Here is a 19,731-nt window from a genome sequence, read left to right as displayed (position 1 = left end):
GTTTCTGACTACCATAAAGTTTGCAGGATCAGTAAGCATAGCATTTATTTGCAGAATGTGTTTCATACGTGCACACATTTCTGGATTCATTATCAAACCTATCTTTCTGTGTAATGAGAAATTGTACCCAGGATTTTAAAAACAGACTGGAATTTGCAATCAAACATCAAGATATACATAAATTAAAGCATCTCTTCCAGTGGATTCTTCTGAAAGAAAGTATATGTTACTGCAGCACAATTGTGAAAGGGAACATGGAAAATCCTCACTACTCACTGGTAATTAGTATGACTGTGTACAGTTATTTTGATAAGAAAACTATAGGTTAAACTTCGGTTCTTCAAGGCAAAGTTACCTTTTGAAGGTTTTTTGTTCTTGAAGACTATGAGCCATTAAAACTACCACTGTGAGTTTTTTTCCCTCTCTGTCTTAAAGCTTACTTTTCAAACTTATTTGCACACAAACACCTTCTGTCAGGACTTAAATATCTTTAAGATCCATATGGTGCCATACTGTAACTTTTGGAGACCTATAATGAATTTATCAACAAGAATATTGCCACAATCTACAATATCTGTACTATATGCCCTTTCATTTCATAGGCGAGACAAATCATCCACAAAAGTGACTAAACTCTTCTTGGTGGGTTTCTTTTATGCTTTGAACATTGAATTCCTTTCATGTATAGCTCAGTTTGCAACAGGTTTGAAACAGTGGCACATCTAAGCTATGACACAAGCCTCAATTATCAAGCTATCCCATCAAAAAGATTAACAGAGTAAAGAAATGGTTAATTTACTTAGCATCAGGCAATACACTACCTTTCCCTAAGCTCATCCATTTCTGGCAGGTAACTATCTCAAATATTTAATGCAGCAATCTGGGTCCTCTTTAGTAATTGACTTGAATGCCAAAAAGAAATTTGTTTAATTTCACAAACAGTAATTTCCAATACATCTGTTAGTTTCTAACCAACATGTGACTCGGACAGCCACGATATCAGGCTATCTTTCATTAATGGAACCCAAAGACGTGGCCCTTGATTTCGATCAATGACCTTCCGTGACTAGGAGGTTAGGGCGCTCAATTCGTAATCTGAAGCTCGTGGGTTCGAATCCCAGTCACACCAAAGATGAGAACCTTTCACCCACAGGGGCATTATAATATGATATCCAATCATACTAAAGCTCACCTGAATTCAACAGGTGAGCTCAATTTCTTTATCCACTTAACAGCATTACCTGGAAACCTTTTCTCCCCTCCAACATTGCTCAACTATTGTATTCAATCAACATCATGACTGGGTTACAAAAGGAATTTCAGTTCCAATTTTTTTAACCTGGATGTTGAACATATTACTACAATATCCCTGCAAAAAGAAGATATATCACCTGTTATAGAGAACAAAAAACAAAGCAACTACAACAAAATAATTTTAAGAATTTTCTGAGCCACATATTCCCACCACAATAACACTAAAACTAAATAGTCATTTTTTTAAATTTATGTACCACTGAAGAATATTTAAAAAGATATATGCTCAGACCTACAACATGGTTTATAAGCACATATTTGGCTTTTTTCTCTCATGAATCAGAATAAAAGGTAAAATTAATCAAAGTATTTTTCACAAATTAATATGTACCACCAATATTTCTGTAAAAGTATTCAAAACAAACCATTTATTTAATTTGAAATGATAAATCCAGAAAACAGAAATTTCCTTCATTCTAAAAGGTCACATTATATTTGTTAAGAAAATTGTGAAGAAGAAATTTCATCATCTACTAAAAATTATAAAAAATATTGGAGTATGTCTAAACACTAAAAAAACTAATTTTTGTTATTATGCATGAGACCTTGTTGATAACGTGGCAGGTGTGTAGCTATTACTATACAGCGGAACGAGTCTTTGTTTTCTTCTTCGTAAACAAAAATGTGGAACTTTTCTTCTACACAAAGAATTTCAGTAACTTGCGTAAAAGTCCAGTATATACAAATAAAAATCTTACGATAGTGGAACTTTTAAGATATTCAGGTGTGTCTGTGTTTTTTGATTTCGCGCAAAGCTACTCGATGGCTGTCTGCGCTAGGCCATCACTAATTTAGCATTGTAAGACTAGACAACAACTGACCCTACAAATCTTGTGAAACACAACCAAAACACCTATAATATTTTAATGCATAGTGTTATCTAATCAACATTAGTGATTCATCAGCCAAATACGAAATGTTCAAATTATTTTTAGGTTGATTGATTTAAATTTAATTGCTGTACTAGTGATGACCTAAAAACTTACTTTAATGAAAAGAAAGTTGAAACACTATAAGAAGCAGCTGCTCTTTCCAGTGATTACACTTTAACACATAATACCAGTTTTCATGAAAAGAAGTTCCTTCCAGCTCAGTAAAAACCTGAACCTCTTCAATTCACTAAGGTTGAGAATTTTAAAACAAATTCCAACTTCTCTAATTCAAAATCTTCAGACACTCAGAATCATCAAGGTCTCTCTGCTATTTCTGTAAAAATCCTGTCATGCTTGATTTTGGCAGTTTGAAAAATAAAAATGAAAAGGAGGCAGCATCCAGTATGTTCATGTCCATATAGTTTCTCCAGATCACCTAATGTTGTTGATTTGGTCACTGATAGAAAGGCTGATGTAGTTATGGAGAAATTTAGGTGTTTTGTGTCTGTTGGTTCTGTGTATTTGGCATAGGATACTGCTAATCCCATACCCACATGTATTTTACATGATACTGGAGTTACTCAGTCATTATTTTTAGAGGGGGTATTGGCTTTAAATTTGAGTTCTGCCACTGGTGAGTCTGTTATTGCTCAGGGTATTGAGGGTGGCTTTGTTAATGTTCCTTTTATAACATTTATTTAGCATCAGACCTAGTTTCAGGACCATTTGTGGATGGAATAAGACATACTCTGCCAATTAAGGGTGTATCACTATTGTTGGAAAAAGATTTGGCTGGGGGAAGAGTTGGTGCCAAATCCAAAATGGTTATCTCGCTGATCACTGTTTTATCCAAAGATGATATTGTTGTTGAGGAGAATTCAGACATGTTTTCCTCTTGTTCTATGACTTTGAGCTCAGGTAAAGATTTTCAGCCAAAAATAAATGATAGACTCTTGTTCAGAAGACAATGCTAAAGATTTATCTCGGTGATTTTTTTTTTATCTGACAGGGATCTGTAAGTAATTGTCCCACTGATAATTAATTGGTGAATGACAGTGATAAACATAAGAGATCTGGTTCACCTGTGAATCTCAGCTGGAAGTAAACTGATCGCTGAGCAAGAAAAGGATCCAAAGATCAAATCACTATTTAAACATGCACTCCCAAAGAATCAACTGGAGAAAGTTCCGTATGGTTACTTCTTTTGTATATGTATATCAAATATTTTAGTTAAAATATTATATAATGCCAATTTTTAATTCTCTAAAAGAAGGATGTGTAATGGATTTACCATTACACATTTATTTTAAAACCTATGTTTGTTTCAGTTTGATGCATGTGATGTATATTGTGCAAGTTCTGCTTCTCCTATAAATTTGTAGACGATTCTCAAGAGCAAGAATCAACAATACATGTTTTATTATAGTACTCACGTGTCTTGGAATATTGTTGAATGTTCTAGAATCTTGCCTAATTGGTATAAATGCTAACTGAGACACAGTAATAGAATATTATTGGTCAGCTATAGTCAGTATGCTATGAGCTTCAGAAGTTATAATTGCCATTGACACCTATTAATTGGAAAACCACAGAATGTGATCAAGAACATTTATAGACTTTGAACATTATGAACCAATCAACTTCAGAGAATTAACTTTGGAGGTTAGTATTCCTATGAGGACAATAGATATCTGTCTTCCTCTGTGAAAGTAAAGCTTGTAAACTGCATTAGGCCAAACAAGAAAAGAACTAGCGAGCATTTTCATCAAGTGAAGTTTATTTGTCCATAAAGTAATTTGTGCTTCGCGATCTTAGACTGTCGATAAACTATTCAATTCCAAACCAGATAAAAGACTGAATATTGTTTGCGAGATTGTAAAATTTTTGTAATAATCATTATTTTAAATTGCATTGTTTTTTGTATATAAATATATATTTGTGTTAAGAAGGAAAATTTTGTGTATCAATGTTGTTGGCAAGTATAATAAATTTGATACATATTAACATTTTATTGACTACTTCTAAGTTAAAATTTACAGGATATTTTTAAAATTGTAATATGCAACATACATAACATAATAAATTGGAAACTCTTCCAGGATAAATTATAATATGTAACAGGAGAACTCCAATGACTCAACTGTTAGAAACAATAAGGGATAAGAAGTCATTTCATTATCATTTGATGGAGAAAGTAATTTATATAGACTTACAGTATGAAAACAACATACAAAAGTTTTATTAATATGATCTTGTACAGAAGAAGTGTAATTAGTTTTAAGTCTTAGTAACATATTAAAGTAGTTTTATTTCAGGATTTTTTAAAAGGTTGTATCCAAGTGTTTATGGTGCTAATCCCTTTCCTTAATTTGTAATTACTTTTAAATGTTACCTGGTATTTTGGTCCTGTGCATAAATAGACACATAGGAAACATTACTTTCCATTTTTTGTAATAATGAGATTAGTATGTATCCAGTATCTTTCTTTTGTATCAACTTTGACTTATTCCAACTATTCCAATGTTTCCTAAGTATTTCTTGTTATTCTGGGTTTGGTTCTTACTTGTTGTGGTGTATTCCACCTGAGAATACAACAAAAGCAGGCCATTTTCATGAATGAAAATATAGTTAACAATAAGTGTCTATGTTTACACCTTCCTTATTTTGTTATTATCATAGGATCGAGATAAATTTGTGACAGTTGAAATCGTATACTAATAAACAATCTCGTGTTTAAGTTTTGGACAGTTAGGTTATATTCTGAAAATTGATTTTAAAATTTTTTATGGTTGTTGCAGCATATTCATTTTCATTTTTTTTTCAAAATGGAATGGTAAGGATTATTTGTCAGGTGTGGGATAAGAGACATATATTAAATCTTATTTTCTGTTACTTAAAACATGACAAAAAGTATAAACACACTAGTTTTTCATGCTACTGATATGAAATATCATTGAACACTGAGATAAAATTTTCTAGACGAAACTAATAGGAAATTAAAGTGAAATTTATGTAGAATACAGGGTAAGTCCCTACCCATTCATATATCTTATGTATCCAGTGTATCTGTGTGCTGTCCTTCATCTCGCTATATAATATTATGCAACGCCATGTTCTGTGAGACATTTTCCTCAACATAGCAGAGGTTATTGTTCCAAATGTCGTGGTAACAGCTGCCTTGAACTCATCATTAGTATTATTGAATAAAACATAACATATGGATGGGTAGGGACTTATGGGCCACCCTGTATATATATATATATGTACATCTTCCTGAGAAAAGCTGTAACTTGGCTGTTCCAAAAAAAAAGTGTAAATTTAACATCCCATAACTATTAAACAGTTTTAAAATTAAATTATTCAATCTTCAAAGATGTGTGTTTATATTTATAAACTAAGATGGGTGTGTTTGATTCATTCAGCAGCTTTATAATATTACTATATTTTTTAGTATCATTATTGATCTTGATAAATTATTTGAGCACAAATAAATTGTAGTAATGTAAATATGGTCTTTCAAACACTTACAGATTGAACTACAAAATGAACTTAAGACTGTATGAGTTATTAGAAGAAGAAAGGAATGAATATTCAGTTGAAAAGAACATCTACAGAAAGAGGTGTACAAGCTAAATGAACAATTACATATGGCCCATGAAGCCCACATGAATCAATTGACTCAGTTGAAGCAAGAAAAGGAGACTTCATGCTGTGATCAGTTGCTCATCCAAGAAGCTCTAAGACAGGAATTATTAAAGTTAAAAGAAGAACTTGTTACTCAAAGCAGACAGTTTCCAGAACTGGAGAAGTTGACTGCTCAGTTAATGGTAAATCTGAAGAATTTGATTTCAGTGCATAAAACATATTATTTGAAAAATTTGATTTATTATTTAACATCAATTGCTTTTAAATTTCAGTTCAGGACCTACCTAAGTATACAAGGTAGTAGTATATCAACATATAGCAAAATATACTTACCTTCACTGACAATATAACTATTTTTCAATCTCCAGGGTTTCCACTCTTTGGCCATCTAAGCATTGATAAACACTTGCTGCAGCCTTTTATACTCCAATCAAATTTTAATACTCTATGCAAATTCTCCAGATACTGTACATAAGTACCATATTTTTATAAGGTAATCACTTTTTCTTGACAAAGTATTCATCACTGGTTTTTATCAACAGGAACATTGTGATTATTCACTGTTTATGTTGCAATTTTGAACATTGTTGGCATTCTGTGATTATTGTTTTATTTGTATTCATAAATTAATTTTAAAAAAGATGTACCAATAGGTATGAATTCTTCATTTAGAGGTCAAGCAGATCTTTTCTCTTCACCCTCTACTATCTTGTGTTTGTCAACACTCAGGATGAGGGGTCAGTCTCAGCTGAAGCTGTATGTGATATGATCCTTTGTGAGATGAAGACACATACACATTGAGAATGTTTCTCTGAGTGGTTCTCAGGTAGCTTTTGCAAATAACCAGGGAAAAAATGGGAAGAATTCAGACTGACTTTTTCTTATTTCTTTGTTTACTAAATCAGCCTTAACAGGGGATCATCTTAATGTCTCCAGCATCTTTCCTTTAGTTGGTTACTTGGGTTTGTGAGATTTTGGGGGTCTCTCCTATTGCATTTGACTCTACTCCTGCCTTATTAGCAGAGAGGACAGCAAGTGATTTCTCTATCTCATGTTATTTGCTGGATTTCCAGAGATATTAGAAGCCCAAATTTGTACTGCCTGTTCACAATCTTCTTCATTGTCATTGGCTTCTTGCCTTTCTAGTGCTAATCTGGGAGTTTTCGACTGTTAGGTTTTCTGACCTCTTCATTTGGAGGATCTTTAATTTGGGTGGACCAATTACAGTGGCCTTAGTGACTATCCTGTGGGTGGGGGAGCAGTGTGAGCATTATTAAATCACTTCCTGGAACACTGGAGTTCTTTCACCAGGGATCTGTGGGAACTTCATACTTTGGCTTGATAACACAGGGGAACACTTTTTTCAGTAACTTTGAGTTGCACTGGATATTTTAACTGATTCTGAAGGAGTTTTAGGCGCTGATTTCAAATCTGAAATTAGTTTTTCTCTACAAGCTCTAGTTTGTATGCAATTTGAGGTTAATGAAATTGTACAAATGTGAACTTGCGTAAACCATATATAAGCATTTTCACGTCCATATATTTAGATAGCTTCTAATATTTTGATCATTCTTCTTTTGTTTCAGATCAAACATGGCTTCCAAAAATAGATATCATTGCAGAAACAAGCCTGATGCCTTCTGCTACATATGTGGATGCTACACACTCAATCGTCAGAGACGTAACATATCCTCGTTCGTCAAGCGTGCCTACAAGGCATATTTTGAAGTTCAAATTGCATAAAATCTGTAGCTTGCAGACAAAAAAACGACTTCAGATTTGAAATCAACACACTCAAATTGACTATAGAAAGGTCTTTTGTTAAATGCAACAAAATGAGTGTTCCCCAGTGTAATTGATCATTCAATTAATGTCATATCCACCATTGTGTGCTCAATCTGTTACCTATTTATATCCAATAGATCCACAGCAAGTGGACTTTTGTTCCAAGGCCATTAGAGAGTTATTAATCCAAAGATCAGTAGAGAGAGTTGATCCTGCTCTACTGGGATTTTATTCCCATTTATTTATTGTACTTATGAAGATTGGCATTCAATCATTAATCTGTCTCTACTCAACTGATTTTTTCATCATCCTCACTTTATGATGAAATGTTTCCTTAACCTCTGGTGGCTCTCTGTTGGTGTTCTGGATGACCAAGTTTGATGTTATAGATAGAATCTTCACAAAAGTTTCTCAGGTTCATGCACAAGGGTCAGATGCTGCAGTTCATGTCTCTACCATTTGGTCTTGCATCAGCACCTTATGTCTTCTGCAAAGTTTGAGCATTTTCTCATCACCTGCATTCTTTGGGGCTGTGCACACATCATTATTTGGACAACTGGCTCCTTTTGGCTTCATTCCTTCAATTAGCTTAAAAACACTCTCACATTCTCCTTTCAGATGCCACAGAAGCAGACTTCTTTATCAGACTGGAGAAATCTGTTTGGTCAGTGACACAATATCTCGTGCATTTGGATGTGTTTTTCAATCCTTTACTTGAGTCATACACAACCAATTCCTGTGAGGCTTCAAGCCATGGAAAGAGTCATCAGCATGATGCATGATCAGCCATGCAAAGATGGTTCTCTCACTTTTGGAGATGTGAGCATTCCTCTCATTCCTTTGGGATGGACACATATGAGATCCTTTCAGTAGTTACTGCATGAACAGTGGGTCATGCATTCTTATTCTTTGGATTATCCTGTCTCATTACCCAAGAGCAACATCATTGATTACAAATGGTGGTTGAATCACAACAACATTAATATTGAAGCATTCATTCCACAACCTCCTCCCAAGATCCATCTCTTCACAGATGCATCTCTTCAGTGATAGGGAAGCTTATCTTCGAGGTCAGAACTTATATGGTACTTGGACAGAAGATTGTGACTCATTGAAATTCTCAACTGGAGTTATTGTGGTTTCCAGTACCTCATCCTCAAGCATTGGCAGTAGTTACATTCATTCTGGACTGAAAAGGATTTCAACTGTACATCTTTCCCTCAATTTGGCTATTGATTCATTCTACTCTTCGTCATGTTTTCTTGGTTGCACCATATTGGCCAGCTAAATCAAGCATTGTTTCTACTTATTCAGTATCTGCATGAATGTGTACCTCAATCATTTCTGCACTGGCAGTCTCTGTTGAGACAACTATGACCAGTCATTTTCCACCTAGATCAGTATAGTTTTAATATCAAAGAAACACAGTCAAATAAGTGAGAATAGGAGGCCCATTAAGGATATGGTAACCACAAAACATTGTCCAGTGAGTCCAACAACTTTAACAGTTCACAACCTTTATTTATTTTTTCTCAGTCAGGAATGATCTGTTACACAACAACCTAAACCTCATTTACTTTGACTGTTACTTTACCTTTAGATTTCATTCTCAGGTTTGTTTCTTTCCATCTCTTTTTGCCTGCATTCCTTCTTTTTTGTGTTTTCATTTTGTGATCCATTATTTTTGGGTTTATCTTTTCTTTTTGGTTGTTGTTAGTTTTATACTGTTTGCTTTAGCTCATAGATCCATTCTCATACCCAAATGCCTCATCCACCTCACATTTGTGACTCTGTTGTTTTGTTTTTTATACTTTTTCTTATTACTTTTTCTCTATTCCCTGTTATTGTTATTAATTTGGCCAGCCTGGTGATTGAGACTTTTACATTTGTTTCTAGTTTTTCATTTTCATATTTTTATCTGTACTCTTTTCGTTCTCTTCTCTTTTTGGCTTCTTCCTTTTTTTCTGCTCTATTACTCTATAATTCAAGTCCCCTGCTGTTGGGACTCATGGGGACAAATTATTTTGCTCTTTCTAGTATGCCTTCCTAAACATCCTTCTTGGCATGTCTTCCATTTGTTTTCTGTTCTTTCTCCTTCCTTATCACATTGTCCTGTTCCTTACTCTCTTTGACCTAGTATCACCACCTTTATATTTGTTGGCATTGTGTGGGCCTTTGCTTACCATATTCATAGCCCTGGAATTGGTATTCCCTGTTCAGACTATTTCTTTTTGTTAGTTGACTCTTTCCTTTTCTTTAACACAGAAACTTGGAGTCCGTCAGAGCTGTCATTATCAAGATTAATGCTATCACTACACAATTTCTTCCCACTGTTCCAATGAGCACTATGTCCATGACTTCCACATCTCAAGTTGGTCAGTGAACATGAGGTTTCTTGAGAAGCAGCTTCAGACTGCCCTCAGTTACTTGTTGAAGTTGGTAGAGTGAACAGTTTTACCTTTCCTTTTCCAAAACTGTTTACACATATTTTAGCTATCAGCTGTGCCTATAGCTCAGTACAGAGCTCTATGTCGGTTGTGTTATTCTTCCTGTGGTTCCTGAGGCAAAGGTTTTGGGGCTTATCTCTGAATGTGAGTTTAATTTTATTTCTCACATAAAGCAACTGTGTGAAATGTACCAGGGCACTAAACATCTTCCATGTCTTCTCTTCCACCTCTTGGGGAGTGGATCAGTATTCTGTGCTCGTGGTCTGTTGAGGTCTCATTTGATCCAGATTGGACTGTGGATCTCTGGTGTATGGTTTTGCCGGGACCTCAGCCTTGATGATGCTGGATTCCTTTCACCATCTGGGGATTTGGCAATGATGGGGGGCTTAACTCACTTCTCCAGTCGAGAGTTTGTCCCCTGAACCTCTTCTTCACCAACACTCTTTTTATCTCTCTCTACAGTATGATACCATACTTTGAAGAAGACTGCTAGAACAAAAGCAACTTAATGATTTTGTGGATCACAGGTTATGTGAAAAATTAACATATAAGAATAACTTAGAAACTTTATTGAAATAAGAAGATAGAAAATGCATGGTATGCTTTCAAACCACACATGCATGTGTATCGAGATATATATTTGAGGTATAACAAATATATAGCACCTTTTGTCTGAGTTACACCTCTTCATTGTGCTGAAAATGTAAAATATCAATATAATGTATTTAAGTATAACCTGTAATATTGCCAATATGCAGCATTAATTGCGATATAGCCATTTTTGAGGCTTTGATTAGTGATGATGTCATAGCTATTTTTATATTATAATTATTCTAGAAACTAGATCTTTTTATTGAACTGAAACAAGTTAAAATTTATAGAAGGATGTTTATGATTATATAATTTATACTAAATATTTATTCAATGTATATTAATTAAGAGATTCACAAGAAAGAGCACTTTATAATATTGATGTGTAGTGACTTAAGTTCACATATCTCTTCCTAGATGTGATGTAAATCTCCTGAACCTCATGATTATTATGACCATTAATTATAGTAAAAATGGTATGCCCTGAAACTATAAGCATAACCCCAGGTTGGCCAGTTAGGAAAGTAATTATATTTGCTATTTTATTTCACAGATTCTTCTTTTTGTTTTTCTATTTTTACCATTTTCTTCCAGTCCTATTTGTTTACAAATTCCCTATAAAGAAGTCTGAGATCTCCTTCTGAATGAAACAGTTGAAATTTTTATCATATTTTTCCAGGTTTTTCTTTTAACTATTTATAGTTCAAAAAAATGTGAAATTAGAAACCTATCACCAACTTGTCTTCTCTCAATTTTTGCCAGGTTAAGCCTCATTTCAAAATGGAAAAGCATTCAGTGTTTATCCTCATATTCCTATTCAACCATCATCTTGAATGATTTTTCGTTTTTGTATTGATTAATTATCTTTCTCTTTGTCATGGCCTCGACTCCAAATGTTTATTGAGTTGTCAAAATATTTGCTGAACTTCTCCAGTACCTTAACATTAAATATCACTTTAACAAGGATGGATGATTTATTCTACCTCTTGCTTCTTTTAAGTCTCTAAAACAGTCATTTCACCACTCACATGGCTATATTTCTTGAGTGGACCGTCATAACTATAAATACCTTTTAGTTTTAACAGTTTTTGGCCCTCATATCTTAGATCATGAATCAACACATAACTAAAATGTTCCTTGAACTATTTTATGATGTTGAAGCCTTGGAATCTCTTCTGTCTTCCTCACCTATTTGCAAAGACATCTTTCCTGCATTGGGAATAATTTTCTCACTGCTTGAAGTCATTCCTTTGTGATGCACTTACGTGCATCACTTCCAGTGGGATTTGCTTCTCAGTGGTGTTTGAATTCATAACAATCATCATGACAGTAGAATACCCTTTTTTTCCTCTTCCTTTTGACTTTCATGTTGAGAAATCAACACTGTTCTGGTTCATGAAAGGTTTCAAGTAGCAATCTCTCAAATGAATGTGTCAAAAAATTGAGCTATTCAACATATTTATTTTGAGTTTCTTCTCTTTCTTCAACATCATTGTGTAATTGTTCATACAGAAAACCCATTTTGTGGTGTCATAACTTATATCAGTAATCAAAGAACTAATTTTGTTTGTAACTTGTGTTTTTTGTAACTTTTGTCTACTTCTTCAGCTCCATTTAGTAGGTTCACCTTTGACCTTAAATTCCTGGTTTGATTAACATTATGTTAAACTCCCATGATTATTACCTTATTTTCACACAGTGAACTTTTCACTCTTAGCTTTTTTAGTGAATGGTCAAATCTCTGGTCGTTCAGTAATCAGTACTGTTACTGTATTGACCAATCAGCTTCTTTCATTCTTCTGGTTTCCAGCTTCAGATTCCAAATTCTCTGGCAGTTGTGAATGTTGAAGAACCTTATCTTAAGGAGTATGATTAATAATTAACAACTGGTTTACTTCTTTAAGAATCTTCCATAACAGGTACAAGGGAACACATTGCAATCTGACCCTGACTACTTTTTTATGCCACTACTTGTGAACATACTTAAGAATGTGATGGTTCCACAAGTAAGTAAATACAACCTGACTTTCCTATTGTATATATGTTAAAAAGTAAATGAAGGTAAGGAAGAAGTCTGCTGAGAAAATACACTTTCAGAGTGTCCTCATTTGGTTCACTCTCTTATGCTGGTTCTTTCTCTCTCTGGTTCCTTTTTCCATCTCAGTGTGGGTATTTTGGCTTTTCATATTTCAGGGGTAAGTCTGCTCATTTTCAGTTTTAAATTTTTAGAATTAAAATTAATTTTAATCAGCTAATTACCTTGAAAAAGATTTCCACCCAACTTCTCGCAACTGAGACAAAGATGATTTTTGTTACAAGTGTAACTATAAAATTGTGACTATTTTGGAAAAGTTGGGCTTGTATACATCATTTTGATGCAACCATAATTAAATCATGTGGGAAATGAGAGAGTGGAAAACTACGGATATATTGACATATGCTCTGTATTTTGTCAAGAACATTTAGAACCTTTAGCTGTTTTCATTCACAGACTGAAAGGAAATCTTTTGTATTTGACAAATAAGCACCCGTTTGAAATTCATTTTAATTCTTGAAATCTAAAAGTTTACTTGAATGTTGGTTTTATTTTAAACTACACGAACCATCTTACTGCTTTTGTCTTTCTGTTTCTTGATATAACCTTGGTTTTTAGTGCTTTCAATTCTCATAATTTGATTTTATAAAAGTATCTGTAATTTATTTTAACTTTGTGAGGCTTTAGGTAGTAAACTGACATAAAGCTTACACAGTGTGGAATATTTTCATAATGTAATCATTTGCCTTTGAACATTAGACATATCAGACAAATAGTTTACCAACTTAGCTGAAGGGCTAATCCACTTGAACTATTACATTGTTCCTCTGTCACACACAAACAAGGCCCATCCTCAGGCCTAACTTCAAGTATGTGGGAGGGTTAGTAGTTGGGCACCAATGCAATATCTTATTTTTTAATGCTATGTACAGTTCTTCTTCTCAAATTTGAACTTGAGACCTGCCACACAACAAGCATGTGCTATATCAACAGAGCTAAAAGCCTAGGCCTTGGATGCTTGTGCATAAAGAACTTATTTAACAACTCAAACTACTACAGTTATACAAGGTCTTTACTGTACATCTCACAGGTTGTAAAGTAGTACAAGTTATGTTTATGCATTAAAGAAATTGCTCATAAATGCAAATCAAAGTTTAGGTGTATTATAGTTGATACTTTATTTTTACTTTTGGTAGAATCTATACTTTTCAGTTTAAAAGAAACAATGTTATTGTCATTTATCTGTAGCATTATTATTATTTTCAGAACTAAACTCTAGAGTCTTTTTTTCTTCCATGTCATTTTCAAGATGCATCAATAACTTATTTGTCTGGCTACTAAGGATCAGTTTTATTGTTATCTTTAAAAAAACCCACAGAGCTTTCAGATAAATAATCCTATTTGTACCAAAGTAACTTTATTAATTTTTTAATTATTCTACTTGCAGTCATTTTAAATGAACACTTGCATTCAGGAGTGATCTTTTATTTTGTATGTACTCACCTCATGACCAAAGAGTGTGGAACAAGATAGTGTATGCACTAAAATCAAGCACTGAATATAATGTCCAATTTTGAGATCTCTTATCACAGTTTGCTTGGCTCTTTAGTAGTGTAAAGACATATTTATTTATTGAATTTCATCACTTACTTTCTGTTAAATGTCCAGTTACTCACCTTTAAGATAATTATTACTGTTTTTCATGGCAAGTAAATCTCTTTTTATTGTTTAACATAAATTCCTATTTCACAGATTCTGAACTATTGACATGGTACTTATGTATGTTTCCATTTTTAATTAATTTTACATGTTCACATACAAAAATTACCTGTCTTGCTTATTATGCTTTTATAGAAATTACTTTAAACAGTATGATTTTAAAAATATGCTTTAATAAATTACAATATACAGAACAGCTTATAAAGCACTAATGGTGAAAAAGGTATAAAAAGTATGTACTTCCAATTAATGAAGTAACTCTTTAAGCAATCATTTTTCTTTCTCTGATAGAAGAGCTCTTGGAGTTTCAGAAAAAGCAGGAGAAATCTCTAAGTAATGACTTGCACTCATCCTTGGAAGAAGAAAAATAAAAAAACTCTGCACAGATTATGCAGCTCTCTAAACAGCATAATGTGTGTTTTGGGCTGGAAATGTCTTCATCATCAATCACAGCAGATCTATCTGATTTGAAAGAGGATTTGATCCAATATCAAAAGCAAATGGAAGACTACCAGTAGGTTAATAAATTGTGTTTGGATAATTTTGTAGTTTTAAGAAGCTTCGAATAATACTAGTATGTTGACTTTTATTCATTCAAATTTACTTTTAACCTTGGAATATCAGGTGTTTAATTTGGTTGTAGTTGATATTACTAACTTTTTTATTATGATCTTCCAAATGGAAAATAATTATTGAAAGTTCATAGTTTTTTGCATTTTGATCATATCTCTTAAGCAGATGTGCAAAGTATTTTGTTGAACAACCTATGTACATATTAAAGGAGACTATTTGCCAAATACAGATATATTTGTTTACATAAACAGAACACAAATGCAAAAATATATCTCAGTTGCAAAGTAATGTTAAAGCTAACAGTTATTTTAAATGTTGAAAGATATATTTTATATCAAATTAAATGACTATAAAAATAGAGAAACAATAAACCAAAACATTTAGTTATTTTCATTCCTGTAGTAATTGTGATTACTTGTAATTGCTTTATAATTGTTTTTACAAATAACCTGAATAAATGCAGATGTAATTTCACAATCTTATACATTTTGTTGATGTTATACAGTATTTGTATTTAATTGAACATGTAAGAACATACATTTTATTTGCAAAGAAATATCTTGAATATTAGTTCTTTAGATTTTTGTTTGTTTTGGAATTTTGTACAAAGCAACTCGAGGGCTATCTGTGCTAGCCGTCCCTAATTTAGCAGTGTAAGACTAGAGGGAAGGCAGCTAGTCATCACCACCCACCGCCAACTCTTGGGCTACTCTTTTACCAACGAATAGTGGGATTGACCGTAACATTATAACGCCCCCACGGCTGGGAGGGCGAGCATGTTTAGCTCGACTTGGGCGCGAACCCACGACCCTCAGATTACGAAGCGCACACCTTAACGCGCCAGGCCATGCCAGGCCCAGTTCTTTAGAAAATGTTACAATGGTGTAACATATATACTACATGCAACAAAATTTATGAGCAAACAAAAACTTTTCTGTCTAACTGCAGAATAATCTACTTGTGCTGAAGGGAACTAAACAGTTGAATGAGAGTCTTGCTATTTAACTAATCATGTGTTAAAGCAACATGAGAAGAATGTTCTGAAACACTGCTCACTTCTGTGCACCACAAAGAGCTTATACATCACATGTACTACCATACAAACTTGTGTGCGGGTTACAAGCCTTTAACAAATTTCCCACTTCTGTACATGTCAACATGTATTATACTGGTCAACTGTAGAATGATACATCCTGCATGCACAGTAATATGCATGAGCACTAGCAGGCTCATTCTTTCCCAGGCACTGTTTGTCTTCTGTACTTATTGTTTAAACCTTTTGTTACTATTCATTGTATAGTCCCTCTCATCTTAACTTTATTGATTATCTGAAAGAACAATATAAATTTTAAACATATCAGTCAGAAAATTCATTTGAATTATCTTCACTTTGGTTTTCTTTCAATTGACCTTTGCAGTTGTTCCATTCTCTGTTCTCATTGTTTAATCTGGCATTCAGTTCTTTTCCATGTTTCATTATTTATGCACAGTTGCCATATCTAAATCAATTTATGTTTAACTGATACATAAAATAAAAATGCAAACATACCACTACAACAACATTTTCATGGTTTAATTGGATTATGTATTCATGTTTCCATATTTCTGGCATGTCCCAAGATATATAGCACTGCTTCACAGTAATCATTTAATATTGTAATGACAGTGGAGACACTACTGGTCAGTGATACTTCTAATATTGCACAATACGTGATTAGTTCCATTCTGATCTCAGATCTGGGATTCGTAATTATCTGCATCTGTTACTGTAGCTGAGCCTGCCAATTTTGTAAGTGTTTTACCACTGTTGTTTTTATATTTCCACATCTACTTTTGTTTCTCTTTCCAATGTGGATCAAGTAGTCTTACTTTCATCCTTCACTGCTTGGATTCCATGGGTTTGTATATTTTGTTTTCTCTTCCTGTGGTAATTTTATGCTGAATCACAGGCTTCTTTATTGTATGAGCCCTGTTCACCTGATTCTTTTCTTATTCAGTTTAGGGATCACTGTGAGGTTTAATGTATGGACTGAATCCTTTACAATAGGAGTCTGTGGATTGTTGGTGATAAATTTTAGCAATAAACAAACAGTACACAGTCAACTTTTTAAAGTTTAAAGCATATATTTCTCCCTTCAGTTGGTCTACTTCGGTCAACTAACCAGTTTTTGACATTAAGCAGACCCATATGCAGAACGAGTGTGAAAGGAGTTTCTGATTTGCAAGATCAAAAGTCAACACATACTCTGCAAAGCACAATCACCATGCTAATGCTATGTTGGTCTGGGGGACATTTGGCTATTTCAAGTAAATAAATGCTAATGCCTCATCTAGACTGTACTTACCAAGGATTACATTTAAAAAATCTAGCACCAAGGGAGTGCCTGTCCACTTTCATGGCTTATGTATGTTAGCTTTATAAAATAGATTTCATGGTATTCTATTGTATTTTTTCCAGTAAAGGACTGTTACGGTGGTTAAATGTGATTGCGTCCAGGCACTTTTATGGATTATCCTCAACGTCATTTGCTCACCATGGTGTACAAGAGGAGAACAAAAGACCTTCACCATTCCCATATTACATATAACTACTAGGGTGGTCAACTGGGAGAGTTTCTTAACAGCTATGGAATCCCTCCAGAGGAAGAGTGAGCAACACAATGCATTAGGAAGTAGGGCAGAAGTATCCATGTTGTTATAGTACAGGTCACCCATAGTACTGATTTCCCACTGGTTTTGGTCATCAGGATGGAGAAAGTGTTCTCCTTTGAAATCAGGAAGGGACCTTAGTGTCTTGTATGTATAGTGATTAAATTGTATAGTAGAAAACATACCAAAATATATGTCTGATTACTGTTTGAGTACTGCCTTAAATACACAGACAAGATTTACTGGAAAATAGGTAGAAGTTTGGTTAAAAACAATGAACATAACATTCTCATAACTTTAAGTACTAAGAAATGTGGTTTGTTTTAAGACAAATAATTTCTTCTCTTTAAAATAGTAAAAAATATATTCTGTACATTGTCTTTTTTATTTTCTATCAAAATGAGGTTCATAACTTGTTCTTGTGCCCAGAGATTTTTTCTGTTCTATAAAATGTTTTTTGTTTTTAATTAAATGAAAAATGTATTTACATCAGGCATAAAGTTTTTTGATATATTAGTGTGTGTTTTTAGAACTTAATAGAACTACACTATACATAGCTTAATCTATTATGAATCTAATCAAATGCATTATTAAAGTACAAAATCTGGTGACTGGTTTTGAAGAGTACCTGGTATTTATCTTCAGATCTTTATTTTTAGGAAACTTCTAGATAGACCTTGGCAATGTTTAAAATGTACTTGTTCTTGTGGCACGTAAATGTATGGACACTGTTTTCCCTGTTGGACTTAATTGACCATAGACATTTGATTTGGTGTTATTATCAACCTGTTCACTCACCTCTTACACAAAATAAAAAACTTTGCCTTATTCAAATTTTGATTGCGTTTTCAAATATTACCAATGTTCCAAATTCGTGAAGTTTCTCTGCTTCCAACAATACCAAGATACTTCGCTCTTCTTAGTTTATGTTCAATAATCATACCACTGATGATGTGATTTTCATGCCTGATCTGTAGTTTCACAGACTTTGGAATGTCAGGGATCAACCAACAAATTAGAGTTGTCATGATGAATACAAGACATTGATTGATTGATTTGGTGTTTTATGGAACAAAGCAGCTTGGCTATCTGCGCCAAACGTCCGGTAAAAATAAAGTAAATGTAGTAAAATACATAAAAGGAAATGAAAGTAAAACAAAACATTATTGAAAAACAGAAAAAGTATAAAACCAATGTTGACAATGTTAAGAGAGAAAGCAGAGTAAAAGAAGTTGTAAAGTACTTACTCTAGCAAAATGGTAATGATCATAACCTGCCAGGAAGACTAACAGGTAAGTAGAAGAACCACCGTCAGTCACCAGAAGTTGGTCTTTCTAGTCCTGGTTCCGGGTTATGTGTCATTATGGCCAGTACTAAAAGCATGTGTGCCATTTTTCCGCTGAAATGCAGATTTCTGCGGTTTTCAAACGGCCAACAATCACCCACGAGATTCGTGTAAATTCGAGGAGAAAATATGAGCGATTTGGGGGCCGGGTAGGTGGTTTTTGAGGAGAAATCATATTTTTTCAATGTTTATTGCAGAAAAAAAAAATCTGACCGCCATCTTGGAGGCAGTCTTGTTTCGTCTCGTGGTCTGGTATCGTATGCATACCAGACGATAAAATATTCTCTACGCTCCAAAGAAACAATAGCGATTGAAATGTTTGAAACGAAAGATGTTCATTTTGACCCTGTAGACAAGAGAATGTGTAAGGACATTAGATCAGCAGCTTCAAAGTATACCTCAAAGCTGAGGGAGAATCAAAAGAAAAGGGCAGAAAGGCTTGAGGCCTATGGTTCTGTGAAATCTGGCCCAGCCACCTTGGCTAAAGAAAAAATCCAGAAAGCCGCAGAGGCACAGAGAGCTGCCCATTCAGAGAAGGAGAGAAAAAAAGCTCGGAAGAGAGCACTGGAAACCCTTGTCTCGAAAAAGAGGAAAGTAGCCAAGATTGATTAAAGGAAATTAAGTGATTTGAAATTTGACTGTAATTTGTGCAGCAGAGCAGAAGCTGATATCAGTGACTGAAAAACATTTTATTATTATCTGCAGCATACAGTGCCAGTGGTTTATTTTAAAGCATATCATTAATTTTATTTTGAA

General features: G+C 33.8%; 1 long non-coding RNA gene across 2 annotated transcripts; it reads left to right on the top strand.

Annotated features, from left to right (window-relative positions):
• Positions 1-3,613: 3,613 nt before the first annotated feature.
• On the top strand, positions 3,614-18,143 carry LOC143252271 (uncharacterized). Of its 2 annotated transcripts, none has more exons than XR_013028920.1 (4): positions 3,614-3,848; positions 5,717-6,013; positions 14,700-14,922; positions 17,440-18,143. It is a non-coding gene; the product is annotated as an uncharacterized LOC143252271 (long non-coding RNA). The 2 variants fall into 2 exon arrangements; XR_013028919.1 differs by having other exon boundaries at positions 3,639-3,848.
• Positions 18,144-19,731: the final 1,588 nt, after the last annotated feature.

Source organism: Tachypleus tridentatus, chromosome 6 (genome assembly GCF_004210375.1).
Source record: "Tachypleus tridentatus isolate NWPU-2018 chromosome 6, ASM421037v1, whole genome shotgun sequence".
In the NCBI taxonomy this organism is placed as follows: domain Eukaryota; kingdom Metazoa; phylum Arthropoda; class Merostomata; order Xiphosura; family Limulidae; genus Tachypleus; species Tachypleus tridentatus.
Note: the sequence above shows the minus strand (reverse complement) of the source record. Positions and strands in the feature narration are given on the sequence as shown.